The following is a 12049-nucleotide window of genomic DNA, read 5'->3' as shown; positions in this document are numbered from 1 at the left end:
GAAGTAGGGAGTAGGGTAGCTAGAGAGGATACTGACAAGCCCTCTCAGGACACGAAAGATCTTATTAGGAAACGCAAATTAATGAAAACCTTTAACCCCATAGATTGAATATAACTGACAGAACTGCCAAAGCTAATCAATAAGCTCAAGTTAATAGACATAAGGGATATTAATATGGAGGGAATCGAGGATGATCTAAAGAACGGACGGATTCTAAAAAAAGGTCAAGAGGAAACTAGGCACAGGTAAAACCAGATGCACGCCTTAAGAAAAGAGGAGGGCATTGCGATTAGCAATATGGATAAGATAATTAATGTAGCCGAGGAATTTACACATCTACAAAGTATCCGAAATAATCAGCACACTAGTGAGGGAGACAGTAGTGTAGCGGGACTGGACGTCCCGCCGATAAGATAAGAGAAAGCAAATAAGCCTTGCATGAAATGCAAAGGAGGAAATGGGCTCGTGAGGGTGGAGTAACTGCAAGTCTGTTGAAGAACGGTGTGGAGATTGTGCTACAAAAACTTCACACCCTCTCTATGACTCTTGATGATTATCAATGGAGTGCACGTGATGCTGAATTTTGTTTCTGCGTGTTTGGCACACGGTACCAAAATTGCTTATCTTCTGTCATTTTTGGCATTTCTTGCTATACACGAGGCGTTCTCTTGGCATTTGGAACCACCACGGAATTTACAGCCTCTTGGTCTTCCAGACTTACTTGGCTATTGCGTTTTCTTCTGCGTGACAGTCCTTCTTGTGCTCGCTGTTTTCTTCCTGGTGGCATCAATCGCATTCCTGTCCTTGTTCACGATTTCTTTCAGTTGTATCGATGCCTGATAACCTGCGTTGCTTAAGTTAATGGCTTTTTAAATATAGCGCGGGATCACTCAGCAGTTTCTCTCGCACATCGTCGTTGATTATGCCGATAATAATGTTATATCTCACCAGCTCGTCGGTCAGCTCTCTGAGACTGCATGGCTGCTGCAGTCTCGCTGCCGTCAGGAACCCAGTGAACGGTTCACCTTCCTTTTGCTTCGTCTGGCTCAACTAGTAGCGTTGCAGGCGTGATTTATCCTTAGAGCTAACCTCGAAAATAAACAGCAAAGAACCCTATTCAATTTTTAGACATCGATTTGGCATTCGCAAACAAAGATGTTTGCCAGATGTGCCATCCGGAGACCAAAACGTATCTATAAACCAATACTTCCATTTGACATCGCGTATTCATCATCGCAAGGAGCCCTAACAAAATCCTGCTCGCATCGGATGGGAGAAAGCCTTCAAGAGCATTTCAAGCGACTTTAGGACGCAGTGTTCCCCATCCAGCACGATATTCGTTGCTTGTGAAAGCCTTTTGCAAAAAGTGAAGGCTTCAGATGATCAGCGCCGCAAACAGAAAACCGCAGGAAATTAGAGCAAAACACCCGTTCAAGTTACGCCGTATTTCTACAGGCTTTCGCACCATTCTAAAAAGGTGGCGGCGAGATACAACGAAAAAATTGTTTTTTTTTTTGGCTCCACCATGTAAGCTCCCAAAAATATGTACTACTCTGAAAAAGAGCAAACAGATTGCACGGAAAAGCACGAGACGCTGTTTATGAATGCAGTTAAGGCGAACGTAGTTTACAATATTCGGGTCAGCTGCGCGCTTCATTACATTGAACAGGTCGGATGATGTTTGAATGAGAAAGCGAGGGAACATGGATTACCCGTGCGCAACAAGTCATGAAGCCACTTTGGTCATCACTGCAAAACGTGCAAGAAAAAAATATATATTTAAAGGTACAGAACACGAACTCAGCGAAGAAGCAGAGAAAGATAAAACACAATGCGTGCGAAGTCATTGCAGCATACTTTATTAGAAAGGCTGGGGAGGAGTGCATGAGCACGCCTTCCGTTTTAACACATAATGTTGAAGGCTCCGCTACCCACAAAATCCATCGTCGGCGTTGTGAGCCAAAAATCCCGCTCATGACTGTCACAGGTAGTCCCCAGAAAGCAACCTAGGAGGAAGGTGGGCCACCTATGTCACGTGACCTTGCAACATCATCACAGCCTGCCCACCGGATAGTGAGCAAACTGCCCACCCTGCCAGGCCACAGTTCTGGCGCTTGGCCAGATATATAGTTCGAAAACTCTACAGGTAACGCGAGTGCTCTCCCGCTTTTTAAGCGACACGGGCCTTGCCTCGCGTTTGTGATGCTATAAAGTGTGCATTGCTTTTCTTTTTGTCTTTTTTCATCTGCCTCCTCCCATCATCATCACCCCTCATCGTGACCCTCTTTTTTCTCCTCTTCCCGTTCCCCAGTGCAGAGTAGCAGGCCAAATGTATATTCATTTTTCGGGCCAACCTCTCTGCCTTTCCCGTCAATAAACCCCCCTCTCTCTCTTGATTGTTCGCTCGGAAAGTGCAACCTGGACCGCACAATGCCCGCCGCTGGGAGCACCTGCAATCCCAAGGCAATGGCGCACCGCCTAACCGCTGCACCACTGCTCCAGGCAGGGTATGAGGACTCCCAGGGATTCATGAATGTAAAGTAGTGTAAGTGACCGTCTGAATATATAGGAATTGACTCCTTACGCTATCGTCCCATACCCTTAAGGCGAAGCCTAAGAGTCGCCTTCAATTTTTGTTAGATGACAGTGAGTTTTATTTTGTGGTTGGATACCTGATTATCGCGGTGCTTGTAAGGTTTGCATGCTTTCATTGATAAATTTTATGTTTATTGAAGTGTTAGTCACCTTTCAATTTCTTTTGATTTCAGTTCTTTTTTGCCATGCTTTTAAAGAAAACATACAATCCTTTTGTCGTGTCCTTTTTTAACTTTTAGATCACTTACAATTTTTACATCCATTGGTTGTTTTGTTACATCTTCGGTTACTTACTTCCGCTTAGTCTCTTTTTATGCAGAAGCCCTTTTTTTCCTATGTTTTGCGTTCTTTGTTGGAGAAACTAGAAAATCTATGCCTTTATTGCGAGCTTCTTTCACTTTCTGAGGCAGTGATTCAGCATCATTCCAAGACCTTCCTCTAACACAGCACTGGCGAAGCTGAATTTTGTTCGTTAATGTTTGGTTTCCGTTCGTGGTTTCATATTACAGGCACCTGTACCTGTTTCTTTCTTCCAGGTGTTTCAGCTCTTGATTGTCCCTTGCATTTAATGCGCCCGCTCAGTAACTTATCGTCGGTAGCTCTGACCGTATAATATGTGTACCCTGCGATCACTTCTTCAGACACAAAGTTGAAAGTTAGCGCTCGTCCCATGTATAGATCAGATAGGATGCCATCTATAGAGAGAGAATAATACCTCTGTCGCTGCGTCCATATCTTCATTGCGCTACCCTTGCGTTAGTTAAGTGCTCCTTGAACTTTTGACTGACAACTTCAATATTTTTCAACTTATCTCGCTCAGCGGTACTGTTCGAAACAGGTTCCATGCCTCCGGTTCTGTAAGGGTCATGAAATTTGCCACTTGCACATCCGGCGGTTTCTTGTGGACTTTTATCGCTGCGGACTACCATTTGTAGCTTTGAAGCCAATCTTCTCGAGCATTTGGCGACAGTGATGACATGTCGAGCGGTTTCGGACTCTTCAGGCTGTCTTCCGCCACAGCTACGAAATCATTGCCTTCTTCCCTTTCCGGTGTCATCTTCTCTGAATTCTGCTTTTGCGCTGCGAGTCTTGCCCTATTACAATTTTCTTCCTCCCGTGAGATCGTTCTTCTGACGCCATGAAAACAATGGGGTATTTATCCTCGATAACGAGACATGGTAAGGTACAAGCTCAGTAAAGAGAGGCAGCCATCTTCTCAGCAGGCTTGGTTCTGGCTAGCCATTGAATTTCCTTGACACTTTTCCTTCCCGTTATACACTTGCCTCTATTCCTTCCTAAGTACGTGAATGTCGGTGCAGCTGGAACAGCTCTTCTAGGCCTAGCAGGTACAACTACTCAAGAGGTTTGTTTCTGCGCTTTGATAAAATGTTCCTTTCTCTCTTGCTCTTTCCTGCGACCAAGGAATCACTCTGAGTTTCAGGGAACGAATAGACACATTCCTTGACCAGCGACACTACACCATGTATATCCTCTCTATATCGCGAAGAGTATGACCCTCAAACACACCCAAATGCTTGACGGGATTAGCGCAGGGATCGTCCTCAGAAAGCCGTGACTCAACTGGTGCATCTTACCGGTACCTTATGTGCCATTCCCTCTCGAGCCGGAAAAGCACTTATAATAGGTATCATTGCCCTGAAAGAGGACGAAAGCGCGCAAAATAACATTGTATAACAACATGAGGAAGAGATTGCAGCCTCAAACCGCTTCCTTGTAAACTGCACTCCTTACCTGGAAGCACGACACGCGTGAATGCAGGAAGCACTAGGACTCGGAGCTTCTCTTCCACGCATAATGTCTGAAGAAAATGAGAAAGTCGTTGATTTTGGCTCTAGAGCTCTGAGGGCTTTGGAAAACAAGTACTCGCAGATAAATAAAGACGTGCTAGCGATATCCTGGAAAAATTCGAAAGTCATATGCATATCTTCATGAAAGAGATTTAAAGCTAGCCACAGATCATCAGCCGCTGACACGTATGTATCTTCAGCAAGAGCAGCAGCATTACTGCAATGAAAGCAGCACTTGTTCAAGCGAACGCTTTGTATATTAGGTGGAACAGCGCAGCCGGACGAAAGACAGACAGAAGTGAACAACACAAACGATCGAGCTCCGACTGTTCAGCTGTTCAGCTCGATATGTCTAAGAGATATGTCTAAGAGCATCGCAAACCTGGAGACAATGCCATTGCTGTAGCAGTATAACGTCTCTCCCTTCCAGAAACTGCTGAGGATAAACTAGGTGAAGCCGCACTCTACCACACGTCTCAAGGCTTGACTACAAAACATAGCATCGCGAAGATGGCGAAAATGCCGAGGTTATGTAGCATGCTCCCCTTGCGGGAACTCCTGACGTCAAACCACATGAAACTGAACGCTTCCACATGGCTCAAGCAGAACGACTTTTGGCAACTGAGAAACAAGTCAGACAGGCTATCCGGACCCATCGTATGTTGGCAATACGAAATCATGCAACGTTACCCATAGAGACGAACTCTCTATGCACACTTTTTTTAACCTTTGCACATTATTATTTTAAAAACTGTGTGAGACACGTCGGTGCGGTCTTTTCAGCTAAATTGTACAGCAAGACGGACATTATGTACCTGATATGAAACAATAATTATACGATTAATAAGCTTAAAATAACTAATGAACTTTTTTTATTCTTGAATTTAGGGACAAGGCTGTTTTGCCAAATTGTTGGCCGTTAAAATCGAACGGGAGCACTGTTTCTATATTTCCTTCACCACCAATGGGGTTAGGAATATGCAGCGTCAAAAAAAAAACGCATTTGAAATCTTGTTCAGTTGGCTATCCCGCAAAAGATACAGTTCACCTTCCATGTTGACGGCCATCAATTTCGCAATATAACGTTGCCCCAGAAAATAAAAAAAAAGTTGATTAGTTATTTTCATGTGATGGGTAGCCTAATAAGAGGCACTCAATGCCCACCTTGTTGCACAACCAAGCTCCACAGACCACTTCGTGGTATTTCTCATAGTTATTAAAATTAAAATCTGCAAAGGTTAAGGAATCACCCTGTATATCAAGGAATAATGGTTTGGAGAGTCAATACTCACCCTATCCAAGCTGTGTGCATTAATTCTTGGCGATATTACACTCTAGACATCAAAATTCAGTGAAAATGAGCACACTTTTGAGCTTATTTCTTTGGTGGCGTCCTATTGATGCCGATACTGAAGCTGTCACAGCTTTACTGTACAGTCGTCCACAGACCTGTTTGAAGCGCTCGAACTCGATACCGCCTGCGCTCCGCAGCGCGCAGAACAACGTCTAGCGGCAGCTCCTGGTTCGAGATTGCACATCTTTGAGTGTCGTCTGACCATCAGACATGCGATATCTCGTACTAGGCGCTGGCAATAGGCGTCGCTCTGCGCGCTGCGGAGCGCAGGCGGCCCGGAGTTCGAGCGCTCTAGACAGGCCTGTGGGTCACTGTACTACACTGAAGCTGTACTGGGTGCTCCAAGAAATAAACATGCTCCGAAAAGTTGCTTCCCACCCATGGGATGTTCGCAGCAGAGCGTCAATTGAATTTTTCACGTTATTTAAATAAATTAAACAGTGAGCGAGAGTACAGTGCATCTTCTTATGAGCCACGTTTTTTACATGGCTCGCATTGTGATCAGTGCACATGTAAAGCCATACCGTCTGCGCCTTCAGTTAAATATCTTGGAATAATATTTGATGAGCATGTAACATAGAATAATCATGTGCAGTATATATGTAACAGGCTTAGAGCCGTGTCTGCGATGATGTACAACCTCAGAGGTAAGACTTCGATGCACCTAAGACGCATAATATTCAAGGCGCTGGCTGAATCTATTATAACCTACGGCATAACATTGTATGGAACTTGCTCTGATCATAAAATGGGAGCCATAAATCGCATAATTAAAAGAATTGTAAACAGTGTAGCTTATGGTACTATGCTGGAGGAGGTTAATAAGGAGGGAAAATACAATAGACTAGGCGTATTAGAAATGAGGGAACTATTTTATTACACAGTGCTCACACGTCATTACTTTACAAATGCTTTCAAAATGCCCGCCAAGAAAAACGCTGCCTTAAGAAAGATAGAAACTTATATTAAGCCACGATGCTTTACACATTATGGGAAAAAGATAAGGAGATACTATGTGCCACAAATATTCAATCAATTTGGTGAAGAGTTTTTTAATTTTAAAGCTAAACGTAAAATGGACTAAATCTATAAGAAAATGGTGCTAATCCTTGCAGATAAATCACTGATGGCCTCTTGCATGCTGTATTCTATTTTCCCTTTCTTCACATTTTAGATTTGTTTAGATGTGGCACATTTCAAACTGTTATGATGTCCTCTGTTCATTTTTGGTTGTATTCCTATTTGCTCAGTATGTATACATATTCCTTTTCTTTTTTGAATAATATGCATGTACTGGTGTGCCTAATGTCATTGCTTTATGTGTGATTGTTTTGTACACATTCGGTGATTCACCGTACTGCCTGAACGACCAACAAGCTCTCTGTGCTTAGGTTGGACAGGCAAACTCATGTGCTAAACAAAGGTGAATAAACATTGATTTGATTTGATTTGATTCCTCCCACATGCATGGTGTCCCTTGTCAGGGGCCGCATAGGTGGCGGCCACCCATTTTTTCTCGGCAAAATGTTCCTTATTCCTGTCGACTCTTTCTGAGACCGATGGTAGCGCGCACGCTGTGGATGCACTAGTTGGGGGGCATTTTCCCCGTCATGACGTCGAAAAAACGCTAATATTGCGCTGAAAATGGTCTTCACCTAAAGTCAGAAGAATTTCAGGCCTTCCTCAGACTTGATCGCTAAAAGGACAGGTGGCCAGTTGAATCTCTAGACACCCCTGGTGCGTCGCATTATGTACCTTATAGCTATCGGTTTGAGGGTTGCCTTGCAAATAAAGCTGTCAGTCTGTCTCCCTCCCCGACATGCGGTGTGCGACACATACGAAGTGCACAGCATGGGCCAGCAATAAACTGCAGTTTTTGTAGATATTTGCACAGCCTTTCAAATACGCTATGAAAACATTAAAGAAGAGGGTAAATGACAGAGGTAGTTTTGTTACATCGCTCGACGACCCTTAACTTCCACTGAAACAATGTGGCCTCTTCCTTGGCCGATAACTGAGAATTTGACTCGGGCTCTTGTGACTGGATTCCAGTGGACGCACGTGTCAAAAGAACGGAACACTACCATCAAGAAGGAAGCAATTTTTTAAAGGCGAAGACAGTTTCTGTTTGCGCCTATACGGGCACAAGCAAATGGACGCTTGGAACTGTCATGCACTGGACTGGATCCCTTTATGCCAAGTTAAAGTTGAAGGAGATACTAGGAGACATAATAAACAAGGGTGCATCAGTTGCATTTATTACCAAAACAATACCGAGCCCGAAGTTGAACTTCGACCTCACACGTACGCTAGCAGACCCAGAAGTCGGAACGTCCAACAAGGTTCCAGAAGAGAACATACGTCGATCACTTCGGCGCAATAAACGTGATGATTAAATAAATTTGCTCTTCTCCATGTGGTAGCAGCTGTGGACACCTCCGTTCCCACTGCTGGCTGACGACTGAAAGGGCATCAAGCCAACGCACCATGGGAACTAGATTTGTGAAATTTTCAAGGCAGGATTTGTTGTACGATTGAGCCAGCACGCTAACATATATACGCGTTAGATAAAAGACACCGTGAAGTACAGTGTGTGCGCGTGTGTTTCTGTACAGACTTCAAACATGGGACTGATGTTTAGTGTCTATTTCGTAAAAAAAGGGAATTGCGTTCGTATCCCGCTGTAGATTCAAATCCTGTCGGCTGCGCTACTATCAGAGTAACCAATTCAGGCATTTGACCACCTAAATTCAAGCTGCTCGCTTTAACCTTGTATTTTCATTTCCCTCCCCTTGCTCGGCGTATTTCTGGTTCGTCGGATGTCCTCTTACAGTGCCGATAAATGTGTTTACCGTAAGAAAAGCCAAAACTACACACGCACATCGAATGCCTTCACAAGCTCGTAAGCACGAGGTGAGCGCCATCTAGACCAAAAGAGGGCAAGTAGTTTTATGTAGGAGCTCAGCGCGAAATACGGAATGGTTGATGGGTTTTTACTCGCCAACGCAACACAGAAGGCAGTGAGGCACGTCAAAATGAAGAGCTTCGCATTCATTTCAGCCACTTGAGGTTTTTGTTGTACACAGAAATTCACATACGCGGGGCTCGGGGATCAAGGGAATTTCGGCATGCATACGACCTCCGTCGAAAGAAGCATAGGAGTCATCGCGATGTGTGATGACAAAAGCACTATTTAAAGACTTCAAACTCCAATTCCAGCAAGCTGCTGCTACGAGCTGACAGCCTGGGGCTATGATGTAGCTTATAGTTATTCTTCACGAAGCCCTTCAAAATGTAAAGCTACTTGCTCACAAATCATTAATCAGGCCAAAACTTGAGTATGCATCCGCCACCTGGAATCCACAGCAAGCTTACCTCATTGATTCATTAGAAGCCGTGCAAAACAGAGCCGCCCATTTCATTCACCGCTCATACTCATCCTATATTAGTGTTTCATCTCTCAAGCTACAGTCCCAATTATACAGTCTTTCCCTCCGTCGCCGTATTTCCAGCCTGTGCCTATTTCACAAATTTTATTATTCCTACCTCAAACAGCAGCCATACACCTGCGCACCGCCATCACGCATAGTATCACCGCATTGGTCACCCGCTGAAAGTTTCACGCCAACATGCCCGTACGACTACATTTTCCAAGTCATTTTTCCTCCGAACAGAAAGCGACTGGAACGACCTTCCGCATGAAATTGCAGCCATCACCTGTCCATCAACCTTCCTAGAAAAAGTTACACCCCACCTGTCATCATGAAAAAATGTTTTGCTTCCTCATGTTAACCCCACCCCTTATGTAAAACCCCCTACAGGGGGTCTTTAAGGAAATAAAAATGAAATGAAAATGAAATTATCATCATCATAATCACCAGCTTCAATACGCCCTCTGCAAGCATCTCCCAGGTATCTCCAATTCACCCTGTCATTTGTCAGCTGCGGCCACAGTTTCCCCGCAAACTTCTTAATCTCCTCCTCCCACCTAACCTTTTGCCGCCCCCTGCTACTCTTGCCTTCTCTTGAAATCCACTCCGTTACCCTTAAGGACCAGCGGTTATCTCGCTTTCACATTACATCTCCTGGCCAATCCCATTTCTTCCTCTTGATTTCGACTAGGATGTCATTAACCCGCGTTTGTTCCCTCACCCTCTCTGCGCTCTTCCGGTCTCTTGACGTTACACCTATCATTTTTTTTTCCATAGCTCGCTGCGTTGTCCTTAACTTAGGCTGAACTCTTTTCGTTAGCCTCCACGTTTCTGCCCCATAGGTGAGTACCGCTAAGTTACAGATGTTGTATACTTTTCTCTTGAGGGATATTGGTACACTGCCATTCATGATCTGAGAGAACCAGCCATATGCGCTCCAGCCCATTCTTATCCTTCAAGTTATTCGCCTCTCATGATCAGGATCAGCTGTCCCTACCTGTCCTAAGTAGACCTATTCCTTTACCACTTCCAGCACCTCACTATCAATTGTGAACACCTGTTTTCTTACCAGACTGTTGAACATTACTTTGGTTTTCTGCATGTCAATTCTAAGACTGTCTTCTGTTCTGTTCTGCCTTTCTAACTCATTGATTCATTGATCATGCTTTGCAGCTCATCTCCTGAGTGACTTAGCAAGGCAATGTCATCAGCGAATCACAAGTTACTCAGGTATTCTCCTTTAACTTGTACCCTCAACTGTTCCCAATCCAGGCCTGGGAACACCTCCTATAAACATGCGGTGAACAGCATTGGTGAGATCGTGTCTCCCTGCCTGACACCCTTCGTTATTGAAATTTTATTGCTGACTTTATGGAGGACTATGGTATCTGTGCAGCTGCTGCAGACATCTTACAGTATATTCGCATAAGACTCTTATACACTCTGATACCGCAATGCCTGCATGACTGCTGAGGTTTCCACTGAGTCGAATGCCTTCTCGTAATCAATGAACGCTATGTATATACGTTGTTTATATTCTGCACATTTCTCTATAACTTGATTGATAGTGTGAATATAGTCTGTTGTCGAGTATCCTCAATCTTTATCGCCGCGCAAAACATCAAAGGCATCGGATCTTGCAGCATTTTTGTGTTGTGCACTACAACGATAACCCATCTAAATTGATGATACTGCTCGAATCGTGTCATTTAGCAAGTTGAAACACAGCCTCCCCAGTGGACTAAACACCGGCCATCGACGACAGCAGCCAGGACGATATTCCTTCTAAATGCGTACATGAGAAGAAATGGTGCACGAGCAAGGACGTTAGTGCAAACGGAGATTCCTTGGAGTGTTCACTTTCTAACGTTCTGTCCTATCTGATGTGAATGGCCTTGATATTCCTAGAAAAAAAAAAACGTTGTGACTTTTTTAACGAGGTATTTTCGAGTATCTTTCTTGCGACTGCCGTTGTAACTCTGCCGGATATTGAAGATATGAATTTTGTTCCAGTGGACACTTCGGTCGGTGCGCAGAACTTAATTTATAATTTAAATCTTTCTTCACCTTCAGGTGTAGATGGTATTAATTCGAAATTTTTTAAAAGTGCCAGTGTGTATTCGTCCATAATCCTATCTAATCTATACACACAGGCTTTGCATTCTTCAGTGTTACGAAGCGATTGGAAGGTAAGCAAGGTGGTACAGCTTTTCAAGCCCGGTGACACACTTTATCATGATTAATATAGACCAGTTTCTTTAACTAGCGCTTCATGCAATATATCTGAGCATATTACTTGTTCCAACCTGGTTAATTTGCTCGAAAGGGACTCATTTTTTATACCACATCAGCATGACTTTCGGAAATATTTTTTCATGTGAGACGCAGCCATCTCTTTTAATAACGACCTCTTGCAGCTATAGACTCGGGATCCTACAGTGACTACATATTCCAGGATTTTTTAAAGGCATCTGACCTTATTAACCATCGCCCATTTTTTTTTTGGAAGTGTAGCAAATTAAACATTGACCTCGACCTTTAAGCATGGATCGAAAATTTTCTACGTCACATAATTGAATTTGCAAATGCTAATAACTCTGAATCGTCACCTTCTTTAGTTTACTCAGGTGTATTCCAAGGTTAGAGCCTTCACTTTTCCTTTTCTACATTAACAATTTTCCTGACCAAATTAATTCTTCTGATAAATTGTTCGCCGATTACTGCACAATTTACAGAATAGTTTCTGGTATTTCTGACTCCTCCGAACATCAGTCCGACATCAACAGAATATCCGACTGGTGTAACATCTGGAAAATGCGCCTTAATCCTTACAAGTTTAAAGCAATGGGAATCGCCCGTAA

The 12049-nt window shown here is 43.7% G+C and overlaps 1 pseudogene; it reads right to left on the bottom strand.

The window, feature by feature from the left end:
- Window positions 1–725: 725 nt before the first annotated feature.
- LOC144129790 (uncharacterized) lies at window positions 726–3652 on the bottom strand (annotated as a pseudogene).
- Between the last annotated feature and the right edge of the window lie 8397 nt (window positions 3653–12049).

The sequence above is a fragment of the Amblyomma americanum genome, chromosome 4, assembly GCF_052857255.1.
Source record: "Amblyomma americanum isolate KBUSLIRL-KWMA chromosome 4, ASM5285725v1, whole genome shotgun sequence".
NCBI lineage: Eukaryota > Metazoa > Arthropoda > Arachnida > Ixodida > Ixodidae > Amblyomma > Amblyomma americanum.
Note: the sequence above shows the minus strand (reverse complement) of the source record. Positions and strands in the feature narration are given on the sequence as shown.